Below are 17,489 nucleotides of genomic sequence, written 5' to 3' on the forward strand. Positions count from 1 at the left end.
CCAACCTTCAAGAAGGCATGAGATCTGTTGACGAATGGCTGAACATCAGCCACCTGAGGCTGGACTTGGAAAGGACTGAGGTCATCATCTGAGGATTGTCCCCTTACGTCTGGGTCAACTCCTTGTGTCCCACCGGCCTGGGCACCGCACCAGCACCCAGTGGCCATGCACGCAAGCTGGTGTTCATCATGGACTCATCGCTCACAATTACCATGCAACTCAACACCATCTGTACCTCATGCTGCAAATGATCCACAGATAGATCCACTCCAAGGCAAGACAAACCGTCCCCCAGGTCCACGACACCAGCCGGGTCAACTACAGCACCGCCCTCTACGGAGGAACAACAGCAAAACTGCAGGAGAACTTGTCCACATCCAGGGTGCATCCGCATACCTCCTCTTCAACATCCCCCGCCCCAGCCACATCACCGTCCACCTGAGATAGCTACAATGGCTCACTGTCTGCTGCAGGATCACCTTCAGACTCCTCAACCACACTCAGGAGGCAGTCCACAACCCCAGACCCAAAACCGACCTTGGACGTCTGTCATCCAACACCCCATTGGCCCAACTACGTGCAGCCCACCTTGCCCTGGCCACCATTCATCACATCCACAGAACAACTGCATGCAGGAGATAGTTCTCCCACCTCGCCAAACAGACCTGGGACTCCCTCCCCGGGCACCTCCACATGACCCATGACCTCTATGCCTTCATGATACTCTTCTAAATTGGTCTGTCTGAGCAGTATTGCAAGCCCCCCCTCAGCAGCTTGAGGCCATCACGGGTGAGTATTGGGCTCCATGTCTGTATTTGATGATACATTGTGACCCATGTGTGTCCTCGACCGGACTCAGATCCAAGTGTATGGATGGCTGGAGTTAGTTGCTCACTCAGGCATACTTTGACATATCCCCACACGTATGTTGTGGACTCATGCTAAATGACTGCAACATAAAATTTCAATTATTCTTTTTTTTATTATAGGTCTGGGGCGTGATTTCTACAAAGAAAAAGGTCCAATACAGGGACCATAGAATCCAAAGTTCACAGGGGGAGCTGGGATCCTTGGCATTTGAAGTCAGCAGAGTCCAGACCACAGTGTTTGGCATCATTGGTCAGACTGTGACCAGCAAGTCCATGTGGCAGATGATGTCAGTCAATGAGGTGATGCTGTCACACATGAAGGCCAGGTGCCAGGCCAGGTGACCTGGGAGATGTGGATGGGCCGCTGCCTCTCACGGTCTTTTCCGTGGACGACCCACCTTCCTCGGGGGACCCTCAGATGCCGGTCTTGACGATGCTTGGGACGCTCCGTCGGATGAATGCTCGTCCTCCTCCCTCCCTGTGTCTGGTGGTGGTCTTCGCCTGGTTGCACAGGGAGGATTGCCCATGTTGTCGGCGATCCAACGTAGTGAATGGCTTATGTCCCTTTGCACCGCCAGGAGCTCAACCAGTCTTGCCTCCATCCGTCCTTGGTGTTCTTGTTGACTGGCGTGTTGCTCGGCCTGCTGGTTCTTCATCTCTGTGATGGTCCCCTTTATCTCTGTGAGGGCCACCACTACCTGGATGAACTCCCTGGTGTCACGCCGGTATGCGTCCATGGTGTTGTCTATGTGTGACATACCGGTCTCTTCAGCTGGCTGGTCAGGTTCTCGCCTCTGCCTGCCTACACTCCCACCACCCCTGCCCACACGAGCCTGGGCTGCCGTTGTGGGCACATCGGGTCTACGGGACCCCTGAGGGATGTCAGTGGCGGTGTTGTCTGCCTCCTCCTGGGTGTCTGGCGCACCTTGTCCCTCCTGGTCAGACTGGCTCAGTTGTTCACTGCGGGCACGGCTCCTCTGTGTCTCCTGGGATGTGGCAGGAATGGGGGTGGTGGTTGTCACAGATGTTCCTGAACCAGGTGCTGCAGGGGCTTGGACAGCAGAGGGTCCAGGTCGGTCGGGGTCATCCGCGGAGTGTTGAGAGGCGTCGCTGCCGGTGGGATCAGGTTCCTCCCGTGCCTGGGACTGTGATTCTTCACCCCCATTCTTGGGGGGAGATTCATCACGTTGCCCTGTGTCTGAGAGACAGACAATGTTAATGCTGTTTCATGCAACATCCATGTGCATACACATTCAAGTTGGCACTGCTCCTCCAGGTAGTTGTATTTGCCTAGCATTCTCCTCAATGTTCACTTGTGGATGGGTATGTTGCGGGGGACAGATTGATATGTTCTCCTGAGTCTTTGACATGTAGATTTTTAGCTTGGATGCTTCTTCCGCTATGTATTGGTCTTGTTGTGTTACATGTCCATTGTGACAGTGGGTAAATCCATTGCCTGTCCCGGGGGTGTCTGCTTGTGTAAGGGGTGTGTGTGACAGTGCCTGCTGGTGGGTGTAGTGTGATTTGGCACTGGGGCTCCCAGGTGATGTAGCTATCCCCCCCATAGAGCATGCTGCCATGACAGTGAGTGTGAGTTCCTGTCCTAGATATCTGACCTTGTTGTCTTGGTGTTTGTGTTTGCACTGGTCACAGGAGGGCCTTGTGCTGCCTACATCAGGGCCAAGTGTGAGCTATCTTGTCAGTACTTTCCCAATCCCTGTGCATTGCGCATGGTGCATGGGTATGTACCTGAGCCATATGGGATGAGGGCAATTGTGTCTGATTTGGAGTTCAACAATGCGTTTTGTGACACCCACCCTCCCAGCATACCAGACATCCATTCTTGGGTTAGTGCTTCGTGTAGCATGGGACATAGCATGGCCTTGCTTTCTCAATGGGGCATACACATGTTAGTGGCATTAGCATTGTTTTTGACTGTGGTTCTGGCCAGTGAGGATTTGGGGGTAGTTGCATGCATTTGGTGTAGTTGGGGTGTGGATGCCATTACTCCCATGTTACATAAGTTGTTTGTGTACTCACCAGGCTCTGGAACTCCTTGAAGTCCATGTACTCCCACCGGCGGAAGCAGGGCCATCACCTTCTCCTCCCAGGGATGGAAATGTACTGGTCTGCGGGGCCCACCACCTCCAGTGATGTTGCTCTGGGCGTAGTCATTATTCATTTTTCGCTTGACCGACCTCCGCAGATCGTACCACCTGGCTTGGCATTCAGTCCTGGTCCTTCTGATGGGTGCAACAGCATTCACCCTATCGACGATCCTCTGCCACAGGCGTGATTTTTCACCTATGCTGCTCTGTCTGACCAATGTTCCAAACAGCTGTGGCTCCACTCTGATGACTTAATTGACAAGGATCTCCAGCTCCTCCCTTGTGAACTTTGGATTCTTGTCTGTGGGCATGGTGTGGGGTGAGGGTGTGGATGGTTGTGGGTGTGTGGGTCTGAATGTGAAGGTGTAGGTCGGAATGTGAAGAGGGGTTATGTGTGAAGGAGGTTGTGTGAAGGTGTATATGTTAAGGTGGATGGGTGCAGTTGTTGGTGTGTGCTCTCTAGCTGCAGTGAGTCTGTAGCAAAGGCTCATGGTTTGTGTGTGTGGGCCCTTTTTATTGGTCCATTTGTGGGTGGGCCTCAGTTTGAATTTTTGGTGGGTGTGTTTTAAGGGGTGGTTGTGAGTTTGCCCCTCTGGTTGCCCGTTTGGATGTGGCCAGGTCAGTCATTTCCATGTTTTGTTCACTGTAGACGTGTTTTGTGGTGTTGTGCTGTCAGGTCTAGGGGGGGGGGGAGACGCTCTAGAGGAGGCACATAACGCATGGTGTGAATGTGGAGGGGGGATTTGGAACTACCTCTCCCATGAGACGGGGAGACAGAACTGCCGCTCCCACAATCCTGGGAGCGCAATGGGATTGGCTTATTTAAGCTCCGCCCACTGGGAACGTGGGGCTTGCCACTCGGAACACTTCCTGATTTCCCTCAGGACCGAAGGTAAGCTGACGAGCGAAATCCACCCGTATTGAGAGACCGTCACAGGTATTCTTCAGACGGCAACATCACCGGGCGTGGAGCCCATTTACAGGAAACATTCTTTGCCGTAGTGCGTCGCGCTACTAGAACTGCTTTCGGCGCATGCGCCATTGATACTAGGGCCACGAACAAGGAAACAGCACCGGCTCCCCGTACCTTGACCCCACAGCGCGTCTTATGGCGCGGAGCTTCTGAACAGCAGAGGAGACTTGGCCGACAATATTGAGGGCGAAACCAGTGCCTTCTCAGATTGCTCCGGACCTACGAGGACGAGAGGGAACTACACGGCAGCAGGAAAGCATCGTTCCTCTACGCCTGTCACTTGGTGATGTAACCAAGGAAGCAAGACAGATTTCTTATCCGGGCCCTGCCTTAGAGACTCCGTGATTCTTGAGATAAGTACCTTCCACGTATTACAAGAGGCTGCATAAGCAACAAGGCTTTCTATGTGTTTTGACGTGACTGCTGTGGGAAGGATAATAAGCTTTGTTTCTGTAAGTGTGTTTTCATTGGGATTGCGGGGACAGGGGAGGTGTGTCCTTAGCGCTATCATGATGCATTGTGTGTTTCTGTCTCACTCACAGGGTTTATTTGGTGGAGCCTAGGCGATTGAAGTTCGATCTAGTGAAGCATCCCTTGCCAGAACCTTCAGCAGCAGATTATTTCGTTTTGGTTTCTTTGTCCCATTTTTCCCTTTCCCCCGGAGGAGGTGGTATACGTGTCGTGTTTATTGAGCACGCATGGGTGTCACCCCCAAGGGGATAGGGTTAACTAGCCACTCATCGTTCCCGCTGTACCCGGCTACCAGGTGTGTACTACCTACCTCTATGTGATAGGTGCGAGTCGAATAGAGCCTCCTTGTGCTGTTTTACAGTGTCCGTGGTTCAGTACGGTACAGGGGTACAAGTCGTACAGGCACACACACCCATGCGTTGTGTATGTACGGTGCGTACACCGACATTGTGTATGTACGGTGCATACACCGACATTGCGTATGTACGGTGCGTACACCGACATTGCGTATGTACGGTGCGTACAACAACATTGGTGCGTACAACAACATTGCGTATGTACGGTGTGTACACTGACATTGCGTATGTACGGTGCGTACAACATCATTGGTGTGTACAACAACATTGCCTATGTACGGTGCGTACACTGACATTGCGTATGTATGGTGCGTACATACGCGATGTTGTTTTAAGGTGCGTACATATGCATGGGGGGGCTGTACGACTCGTACCCCTGTACGACTCGCACCTCGGGAACAACTTTTCCCGGGATACGAGTCGTACAAAGTTCGCTTCGTAGCGGGTGAAGTCATTCCCCGTGTACGGGACGTTTTCCGTACAATTCGTAAATCGGAAAGCCGGTCCGGATCGTACTTGCACGGTTGGACTGTATTTTTGGGATTCGGACGGAAAAGTGTCCGGGTCCGTCTCGTACAACTTTTCCCGATCTGATTCGTACGGATCGGGCAGATCCGTATGTATTTTTCCCGTACGAATCGTACTTCATGGGTCGGACGGGGCTTGTACGATTTGTACGGAAAAATTTCCGGATACGAGTCGTACGGAAAAAAAAAATACAGGATCGGAATCGACCCCTCGGTCTACATGCTACAAACATATAGATCCACAACGTCATGGGTCCAAATAGAGAGACACATTCTGAAAGTGGGAGGGGACCTGGCGCACTATTACACAAAATATACAACTGGGAAGGGTGCAGACAGAATATCAAGTTTTAAATATCGACACACAAATATCGAGTGGGAAATATCGTGATAGAGAAATATCGGCAGCAAGAATATCGTGGTCAAGAATATCGACTGTAAGGTAAGAAATATAGTTTTTGGAAATATCGCAGTTAGAAATATCATTTGCAAAAATATAGTTGTTTAAAATATCGATTTTTAAATTAGTGTTATGTATTTTAGTATGTATTTTAAAAATATGTGATCTCTTTTTTTGTATAAGTATTGTTTTTGTTTTTTAATATATGTATTACATTTTTAGTAGTTATTAATTTTCTGTTAATTAAATTTTGTGTTTTTTAGTTCTGTAGCGGGCTGTGGATTTATAGGGGAATCGGATGGGGAATAATTTAATTATAATAAATTAATTAATATGTTGTATTTATAAGTACTTCTTTAATTTAGATTTTATAGTGTTAATTGTGGGAATTAATTTATTATTAATTAATTATTAATTGGACGTTAATTTTTATTAATTAATTGCTAATTATATTAATTGTGTTATTTTTGTAGGAACGGGTTGTGAATTTATAGGGGAATAGGGTGGGAAGTAATTACATTTTAATACATTTATTTTCATATATTAATACTTATTTAATTTACAATTTATAGTGTTAATTACGGGAATTAATTTATTAATGTTTATTTATCAATTGTTAATTATTATTCATTAATTAATTGGTAATTAATTGTTTATTGTGTCATTTTTTTAGGAATGGTTGGTGGGATTTATAGGGGAATAGGGGGTGAAGTAAGTTTTTTATAATTAATTAATAATTAATGGTAATTCATTAAAAATGAAATATGGCAATTGTGTAATTAATTTGAGATGTGAGTTGTGGGGTTTATAGTGGTAAAGGGTGGGAAGTAAATTCTTTTAAATTAATTAATAGTTTTTTTTTTGTTTTTTTGTTTTTTTTGTCCTCATATGCCAGCAAGGTTTTTATATGAGCAATCTATAGGCTAACAAGCGATATGCTGCCACAGTTCATACCAACTGGAAGGGACAGACATGGAGCGAGGGCCGCGTCCCACAGCGATAGGGCTTGATATACCTGCGATCACCATACCATAACCTTAAGGGGGGTTTCAGGAGATTCAGCCAGACTACTGAAAGAAGTATCAGAGCACGGCTTTTTCCCAGGAATGGGATAGATGGCTTAATCATTGGACCTGGGGAAAAAAAAAAAAAAAAAACCCAGTCCTTCAATGATCCCATTTCAGGAGGCGCCAAAAGGATCTATTATCTGGGTTCCCTACTCTAGCCAAGTCCAGCTTGGAGACCTGCAGGGCAGAAGCAAACCATTCATTGATAGAAGGGGGTGAAGAGTCCTTCCACTTCCTGCATATCTCCCTTCTAGCAAGTAGTATGGTATAAAAGACTAACTTCTTCGCCAATGTAGAAACCCCCTCTAAGATTTCAAAAATCACCAACTGGGGATCTAATATTATATTGAAGTCTACTGAAGACGACAGGGTCTTGCAAATGGCTTCCCAAAACTGAGACAAAAGAGGACACTCATAAAACATGTGGATGTCCGAGGCTGCCAAGAGCCCACATCTAGCACACACCACCATATTCCCCTGAATAAATTTAGAAAGTCGAAGTGGAGAGTAGTAGGCTCTGTGGATAGTAAATAGGTGGTTCCTGCGCAACCCCGCCGGTTTCACAACATCCCACAACATTCTACATGATGCACTCCATAGCTCTTGCAAGTTAGTGTTGATTATATCTGGCCCCCAAAGTTCATCTGGTAACAAGAATACTCCATCCATCTCCTCCAAAATCAGGTTATACCAAGACGAAATCTCCTTCTTAGCAGGGGGTTTATCAATTAGCAAAGATATAAGGGCACTATAGCCACCCAGTGGGAGCTTGCTTCTTCGAGAGGGCTGTGCGGTGTAAGAGCGAGACCAGCTAGACATCTGCAGATATTTTAACCTAGCTAGGCCTGGGCCAATCTTCCTACTCAAACACTCCCAGGAGAGCAATTCCCCCTCAACAAATAGGTCTCCCCAAACCTCCACCCCTGCCTCTCTAATAGGTACTGCGAGTGAATCTCCCAACCAGGGCGGATTATCGGGCAAATCCCATAAGGAAGTCCTGCAGCCACAGTACCCTATTTTAATAGATTTTAATATCTGGGCCCAAGTCCTTGCCATTCCCAGTAGAATCTTTAGTTTAATTTTTTTTTTTAAACTTGGGATCTCCAAATTTTAATAGGAATCCGGACTGGCTAACCCACTCTCCGATAAGCAAAGTGATGTATAGAGTTCCCACCCCATATTCTAATGGTTTCTTTAACAGCATCCTGGCATGAGATAACTGGAACGCCCAGGCATACACCTGGATGTCCGGGGCAGCCAACCCCCCCTTTTCCCTACGCCTCCTTAACTTTTTTCACGAAATTCTTGGAAGATGTTTATTCCAGATAAAGGTGTTAATCTCGGCCTGAAATGTTTTGATGGGAATTGGATCAAAATACAGGGGAATAGTGTTAAATAGAAAAGAAATCTTTGGCAAAACCGACATCTTGACCAAATTAGCCCTTCCCAATAGTGACAATGGAAGATGGAACCAAGACTGAAGTAACTTACGGCAGTCCTTAACTACCTTGGAGAAATTAGTATTGACAATCTGGTCTATATCCTCTTCAATATCAAGGCCCAGATATCTCATCTTCCTGCCAGGCCGAATAACAGCAATACAGAAATTCTGGTCCATACCCCAGGTCATCATCTCGGTTTTTGTGGCATTGATCTCATACCCAGACACTTCCCCAAATTCCGAGGCTAGCTTGAATATTTCCGGGAGGGCCATGTGGGCATCAGATGTAAAGATGAGGATATCATCAGCGTACAGGGCCACTTTTCTCTCCCAACCCCTGTACGCGAACGCCTTGATATTAACATTATCCCTCAGACTTTGGGCGAATGGTTCAGCGTATAGATCGAAAAGAAGCGGGTAGAGGGGGCAGCCCTGCCTTGTGCCCCTCGAGATGTTAAAGGGGTCAGATAAAGTACCATTGACCAGTACACAGGCACTTGGGTTCTGATATAAAAGACGAATTGCCTGGCGAAAACCTGCTCCCACATTGAACTTTGCCAGGGCCTCCGACAGATACAACCAATTGACTCTGTCGAAGGCCTTGGTGGCATCCAGGGTAAGGACCGCCAGGGGAGAGACTCCAAAACTGCCAAGTCAATAGCCCCTATTAAGTCAAAGGTTAATTTATATAGCTGCCGCCCCTTGACGAACCCCTTTTGATCAGCGTGTAGAATGTTGGGGGCAACAAGAGCTAATCTGTTGGCCAGAATTGAAGCAAATATTTTGTAGTCTACATTTAGTATGGAGATTGGCCTATATGAACCACATTCAGTGGATGGTTTCCCCGGTTTTAAAATTACTGTTATAGACGCACTGTCCTATGACGTCGGAGGACGACCACCATCCAGTAGAATATTATTAAATAGTAATACCAGGAAGTAGACAAGTTCCCGCTCCAGAGCATTATATACTTCAGCTGGTAGGCCATCTGTACCAGACGCCTTCCCCTTTTTAGCATTATGTATGGCCTTAATAACTTCCTCCTCCGAGATTTCACTATCTAACATCTCGCCTTGCTCATCAGAAAGTGCTGGAAGAGTAATCTTGCTGAGCCAATCTTTAATGGTAACTAGGCTGATATTCTTGTCCTCACAATAGTTAGTTTAAAAGAATTCTCTGAAGGCAGATCTAATATCGTCATCTCGGGAGAGTGGGAAGCCATTGGCATTGATCACCTCGATATTATTACGGACTTGGTCCGTTTTTGTTTTCCATGCCAATAGCTTCCCCGCTCCTTCTCCATACTGAAAGTGTGCGAGTTTGCTGGCCCCCCACCTTTCTTGTATCCGCTGATTTAGGATCGAAGCTAGATGGCCCTTTAAAGAGAGTAATCTTTCAGACAGAGAAGAGCGGACCGCTTCTGTATTAAAATCAGCGACTAGATCTAACTGAGTCTTAGCAATATTTGCTTCCACTGATGTCACGGCCTCCCTATATTCCCTCCTCCTATAAGCCGTTTTATTTGTAATAAGGCCTCTCAAAAATGCTTTAAGGGAGTCCCACACCACTCCGATGCCGGCGATCCTACATTTATCTTTAAGAAATGGCTCACCTCAGACTTAAAGAAAAGAACATCATCTGGGTGGGAAAGTAAGGAACAATCAAAGGACCAGCTCCTGGCCGGCACCCTTAGCAGCGATATAAGCTCCATAACTACTGCAGAATGGTCAGATAGGTGTAGTGGGAGTTATTTAATATCTTTAACGAAATCCACTAAGGTATGGTTAATTAATACAAAATCTATTCTGGACTGATGGCGATATTTATAGTTTCTATAAGAGACACCCTGCTGTTCACCTGCCCTTAACCTCCAAATGTCTACATAACCATACTGCTTCATTGCGTTTAGCAAAAAGGACCTTGATTTTGACGGAATTCGAGACCGACTATTACGAGATTTATCCAAAGTGGGGTCTAAGACAATATTAAAGTCACCTGCAAAAATTACAGGCTCTGGGAAAGACAAAAGGTGAGAAAAAATTGCCTCCAAGGATGACGGATCGTCCTGATTAGGACCATAGTACCCCACCATAGTAAACTGAGTACCCAAGATGGAAAGAGAGGCAATAACCCATCTACCTGCTGGGTCAACCTTAAGATCTAATACCCTAGCCCTGAGATGTTTTTTAAAGATAAGCGATACCCCTCTACAGGTCAAGGACTGAGAAGTAGAAATTGCAAAGTCGATCCACTTATTCCCTTTAACTAAGGCGTCCATTTCATCCTGAACCAGATGCATCTCTTGCAGTATAATGACCTGTGCCTCTGAGTCCCGAAGATATTGTAATATTATCCTGGCCCTAGATTTAGTACGCAGGCCGTTTACGTTCCAAGATATTATCTTTAGATTAGCCATAGCAATAACACTTATCCTGACTACTGCCTCTAGCGCCACCCAACCTTACACGGGGGCTTGGAACTTCTTTCGTCTGACCTACCCTTATGTCGGATAGCAGCATATCTAAGATTGACATACGCCAAGCGTAGTACAATAGAACACAAAGTTGGCACATCAGGAATTTTATAAAACATTTTACCCCGTGACCCTCCCACCCCTCCTCCCTCCCATGGAGAACCCTTGGTGTATCTAACCGGATCGAGTCCAGTAGATGGCACCCCATCTCAAGCTCCCGTGACCCACCCCGATCTCTGAGCCAAGTTTTTCACCAAAGTGACCAAAGTGAGCATTTATGCTAACACAATACATATGTGCAAGTAAAAGTATATACAAAGAAAAAAAAAAAAGGAATCATGGAGATATATGTGTATATGTGTATGTATATACGTGGTTATCTCCTTTTTCTTCTTTCTTACCCTTCTCCCTTCTTTATTCCCCCTTTTTCCCCCTTTTCCTTCTACTACTTTCTTCCCACTTTTTTTTCTTTTCCTTTAATAATTATGTTGTAGCCATAAATACAATTTCTAATTAGTAAAGATTATTTGTTTATTTTTCAATACCCACAGTTATGCAATTATCCTTTAACACTCAGGACCCTTTCTTGGTCTGAATGTTACGAGACATATATATATTAGGCATAAACATATTAGCCTGCCGCCTTATTGCCCAAATCTAAAAGGAGCTTATCAGCAGCTTGTACTGACCTGATATTAAACATCTTATTATTGAACATCACCTTCAAGGCGGCAGGGAACACTAACTGAGCAGTTGCCCCCAACTTTCTAAATGCATCAAGCCGCCTGCCAAACTCCCACTGTTTCTCTAACGTAACCCTAGAGAGATCAGACCTAATAAGAAAAGTAAATCCCTTGCCAGGAAGAGATTTTTGTTTTAGGGCTAAGTTGAGGATCTGCTCTTTGAGGGCATAGGTATGAAAATTGACGAGGATTTTGCGGGGCTTAGATCTTTGTTGATTTCTCCTGAACGGGTCTCTATGGACCCTTTGAATGTCGATGGTCAACTCCTCTAAGGATTGATCTAGACACAACGACTCCTTCAGTAATTGCACCACAAATATTTTGACGTCAGATCCTTCGGAACCTTCCGGTACATTAAGTATGCTGATATTAGATCTTCTGGCATTGTTCTCCAACACCTCCATCCTATCTAGTAGGGCCTGATCCTCCTTCTGTAATTTAACAATATCTTCTTCAGCTTTATCCAGATGCATTGACATGACAGCGACCGTCTCTTCTAGCACCCCCGTCCTGGAGGTTAGCTCGTCGATCTTTTTGTCTAGAGATTCACAATAGTTCCGAATGTCCATCTGATTAGCAGAAGACTCTTCAAACCCTTTTTTAATGTCTCGAGATAGGTTTGAAAACATTGCCAGTAAAGAGGCCGCAGAAATTGTGCGCTCTGTATCAGGGTTTGGTAGAAGAGCTTGCTGCTGGTCAAGAACGAGGGGGCAATCTTCCATCCTCTCCCTATTCAACTCTGTGCCCTCAGTTTCCACTTGGGATACCAGATTGGGAGTATCAAAATCCCCTGCCCCTCCCCCTTCTTTTGCTAGAACATGCCTTCCACCCTCCGGGGACTCAGATACTGATGGCCCGATCAAGCCACTGGTCAATAAGTCGCCCTTAGATGGATTCAGTGTCCAAGGCTGAACCGACTCCACCTCAGAGGGAACACTCACAGAAGTGAGCAGAGTGGCCCCTCCTCCGAAGGGGCCACAAGAAGCAGGGACAGAATCTAAGACTGGGACATCCAAGACAACCAGGGCATCTGAAACAGGCAAATCTGCAACACCAGAATCTATTACTGTCAAGGGGGCAGACATGTCCTGTGCCTCTGTCAAACAGAGCACCTGCGGTTTTACTTTAAAATATGAGCGCAGGGATGGCGTTATCTTAGAGCCCAAATCCAGTGCCACGTTCAAATCCCTTTTAAGTTTAGCTTTACCTTTGGCCCCATTTGATCTTACGCACTTCGACTTCACTTACTCAGACAAGTAAGATGAGGCTTTCTTACCTTCAAGGGGTGTAGATCCAGGGTGCACCTATTTGGCCAATATTACCTCACGTGGGGTGAAGGCAGGCGTCTTTGTGGGCACCCTGCCTCTTCTGCGAGTACCTCTACCCCTATTTTTGGGTGACTGCCGGTGTGCTTGCAAACACTCCTCTGCGAGCTCCTCTGAAAGCCCCTCCACACAGCTTTCCACCTTCTTCGTGCCCTTGGGACACACACCAGCCACTTTGCCCTCCACTGCTCCTCGAGAAGTAAACTCGAACTTTTGAACGTGGGATTTAGCTAAGACGCTACATGCAGCAAGCGCCAAACAGCGTGCCTTCCTCCCCCGTCGCAGCTCTAGGGCGGCAACGGACCACAGCCTCAGAACGGCCGGTACTTCGGTGTGCTTAGAGCAAGTAGCACACACTGCACCCCTGCAGCCTCCACCACCAAGGATGCTGGACTCGCCGCCTGAAACTCCCGTCATAGAGAGGGAGGACAGACAGCCACGCCGGATGACAGGTACGGTGGGAGAAATCAGAGGGAATACTCCGTAACCTTCCTTCTTTCTTTTTGTAAAACCAAAGCTTTTGGCCACTAAAAATGTATCCACCAGATTATAAAAAACTTTTCTATACGGAAATCATTCACATTTTCTCAGGCATCAGGCATCTAGGCGGAGTACAGCGGGAGCTTGATCCCGGAGCACCGCAGCAAGTCAGCCGACTGCCGCCATGTTCTCCCCCGAGCTTATTAATATTTATTTATCAATTGTTAATTATTATTCATTAATTAATTGATAATTAATTGTTTATTGTGTCATTTTTTTAGGAATGGTTGGTGGGATTTATAGGGGAATAGGGGGTGAAGTAAGTTTTTTTATAATTAATAATTAATCGTAATTAATTAAAAATTAAATATGGCAATTGTGTAATTAATTTGAGATGTGAGTTGTGGGGTTTATAGTGGTAAAGGGTGGGAAGTAAATTCTTTTAAATTAATTAATAGGTTGTTGTTAATTGAAATTAATTTAATAATGTAAAATTATTACATAATTGTGTAATTATTTATGGAAATTGTGTAATGATTTTTAGGTGTGTGTTGTGGTGCTTATTGTGGTAGAGGGTGAAAAGTATTTTAGGTTTCATTAATAATAATTAGTTGCTCATTAATATTCCTTCATTAATTGATAAATATTTATGGTAATTGTTTATTTTTATTTTGTGTGTGGATTTTGGATGTATAGGGGTAACATTTGGTGAGTAAATTAATTTGTATCTGTTTTAATTTGTTTTTTAAATAATAATATTTGTTTATTTGATAATTAATTAGATTAATTATGGAGATTCATTTTTTTTTATTAGACGTGTGTTGTGAATTGTGTGGTGTTATAGGGTGGGAAATAAATATTACATTTATGTAACAATGTTTTTGATTATAATTAATTTCTATTAAATATAGTTATTTGTTTGTAAATTATTTATAATGTTTTTATAAAATAATCTTTACAGGTAATTTTTTGATTTTATTAACATTCTAATATGCTTCTATCTTTTATAATTTTTAATATTTTTATATGTTTTCTTTTTTAACATCTTTTTTATTGTAGTAGATATTTTTTTGTTTTTAATTTTGAATTGACTTCAGTGGGAATATATATTTTTACCCCTCCGCTATCCAACACTTTCCCTACTATTGCACTCACTGGAGTGGGAATATTATTTTGTACCCCTCCTCTATCCAACACTTTCCCTACTGTTGCACTCACTGGAGTGGGAATAGTAATTTTTACCCCTCCGCAATCCAACACCTTTCCTACTGTTACATTAATTGTAGTGGGAATAGTAATTTTTACCCCTCCACTATCCAACACTTTCCCTACTGTTGCACTCACTGGAGTGGGAATAGTAATTTTTACCCTTGCGCTATCCAACACTTTCCCTACTGTTGCAGTATTTGGAGTGGGTATAGTAATTTTTACCCCTCCTCTATCCAACACTTTTAATACTGTTGCACTCAATGGAGTGCAAAATGTAAGTTTAAAAATGTATAAATATTTTACAGTTTTAATTTATATGTTTTTTTAATTAGATGTTATGTTATAGGTGTATGTATATAGATATATATATATATTTATATGTAATCTTTTATATATTTATAACATTTTAAAATAAATTAAAATTATTAGTGTATTAATTGTTTAAGTAAATATACATATATATATGACATTTTATATATGTAGGTTTATTTTTTTAATTAGATGTATTTATTATATTTGTTACAATGTACTATACATTTTTTTAAGTTAATTTCATTATTTCATTTAACATTATTTTTTATTTATAAAAAATTTAATTTTGTACATTGATATTTTTTACATCGATATTATTTTTAGATATTTTTATACTTTACATTATAAAGATAGGATGTCGATATTTTTGACATTGATTTTGTGTCGATATTTGTGTATGGGGATATCTTGGTAACCGATATTATGGCAGTGATCCACTAGGAAGGGCCCACCCAACCTGATCATTAAAGCCTCAAAAAAGAAGAGGAAGTGTGGAATATTTCATGATTATTTATACAGGGTTTCCTGCCTGATAACATGACATTTCAGAGTCCATTTTAGTTTCTATTCTTGTGCTTTTTTTTTTTGCTGCTAGAGTTGCAAGTAAAGAATACGAGTCATAACTGAACATCCGGTCATGTGAAACAATATATTGTCTACACTTCTGCCCCTTTTTGCTTGATCCCTTTGAGTAATATCTGATACAACAGTGTGCTAACCAGCCTACATAACAGGCAGAAAAAGCTGTACTTCTGCTGAGCAGCAGCCATGCAGCTCTAGTCATTTGAAAGTCACTGAACATGCCAGTTTTCTATATCCCAGTTCCATCCTTCCATTCCCACTTCAGTCACTGTGCAGAGGATGCATTGCTGTAGGGACTACTGGAGTCCATATCACTTCTACATCAACACTTGATAGAAGATTAGTGATATTACGATTGAGTATCTAAAGCTTCATTTTTGTCACACCAATTACAAAAATGACGTGAAGAGCAGGCCGGGAGGTGCGGGCTGATGATGCTGTAGCACAAAGCACCTGTCTGGGATCGTGGACTGTTGTTGCTGGACCTTCACGTCGGTGGTCACCGTGGGCTGTCATTGCTGTAGCGCGAAATGCAGATCTCACATTGCTGGCAGTCGCTGTAGTGTGAAGTCGGGTTTACCGAAGCTCTGCACTGATGGCGGGAGGCAGAATCTCGGCATGACTGGGCCCGTTCACAGTCGAGAAGAGTCTGAAACTTCAGGATTTCACCTTTCTTCACAGGAAGAGCTCAACTGATGCCAACCAAGGGTTAAGGACCTGAGAAGGCATATTTTGGGATCAGAAACTCACTCCAGCAGAGTTCAGACAGGTCTAGTTGCAGGCAGTGGCGGTTGCTTCGGTACGAGGGCAGGGCCGGGAATTGGATTTAAAAAAATGTTTTACCTTCTTTGCAGACGCCGCACGCTATTCTCCATCCTCACTCTGCAGCGCTGGAAGCACCCAGGCTTCCAGCCACTCACGATGCAAGAGCAGCATTGTGATTGGTCCGAGCTGCCTGTTTGGCCACTCAGACAGTACCGGGGAGCCTGGGCATGTACTCCACGGGGATGTGCAACACAGTGCCGTGGAGAACATGCTGAGTGTGCATGATTGTTCGGCCAAACAATCATGCGCACTTTGCGAGTGCAAAAACCACTCTTCGGTGTGCTCAGCCCCCCCCCCCGCCAGGACCTTGCTCCAATCCTTCGCAGAAAAATAAAATGATAATAATGGTTTGTTATCATTTTACTTTTATTTTTTACACTGCTTAAATAGCAGTGGGGGGACGCTCCTCCGCCTTACCGGAGTAGCCCCCACAGGTTGCAGGTCCAGTGCAGTTGCAGGGAGGCCTCTGGGGATTACTGTGTCCCTATATATCTCACATCACAAGTCAGCCAACTGATCCTTGGAGTCACTTAGGTTAACGTAGGACAGAGGTCTTCAATCTGTGGAGCGCGACCCCCAGGGGGGCCGTGGAGGCCTGGGAACGGAGTCCCACATTCATCAGCTTCACTTGTGCCTGCAATCCAAAACCTTTGCTTTCGTTTTAGATAAAGACAGCAGTCCTGGGATGGCTAATTTAGATCGTTATCAGCTGAACTTCCATCAATTGAGTCTCTTGTGCTGTGAAAAGGTCTGTGCCAGGGTGCCATCTTGCCTGACTGAAATGCAAATGTGCCTATCACTTAATCTGCAAGTGTAAAGGGTGCTTGGGAGCTGGTTCTGGATTTAATTGATCAAATAACTCCAAGCTTTGTGATGACAAAGATTTTTTTTTTGAGTGGCAGTGCAAAGAGTTAACAACTGAGCTGTGAAGTGCGTGCTTTGAATTTTAACTGCATTTACACAGCCCTAAGTACCCTCAAAGGTGTGTTGAAGGGACAGTTATGTAAAAAAGAAAACTGCATTACATGCGCTCTGGTATTACTAAAATCTACATTTTGGAAGCACCATTTTATTGCAAAACTATTTGTACGTTTTGCAGCACTCTAGCTAACACTGGGGTGCCGATTCCGATCCGGGTTGGAAAGCACTCCGACCGAGCTGGATCCGGAGTGTTTTCCGACCGAGCCGGAGTCCTGCAGTCTGACCGAGTGAGTACGATGCGGCCGTATGCTGCCGGACTCGGTTCAGTCAGACTCCCATAGAAGTCAATGGAAGGCCATGTACGATGCGTACATGGGCTTCCATTGACTGAATGGGTACGTCTCGCA

Source organism: Triturus cristatus, chromosome 2_2, assembly GCF_964204655.1.
Source record: "Triturus cristatus chromosome 2_2, aTriCri1.1, whole genome shotgun sequence".
NCBI lineage: Eukaryota > Metazoa > Chordata > Amphibia > Caudata > Salamandridae > Triturus > Triturus cristatus.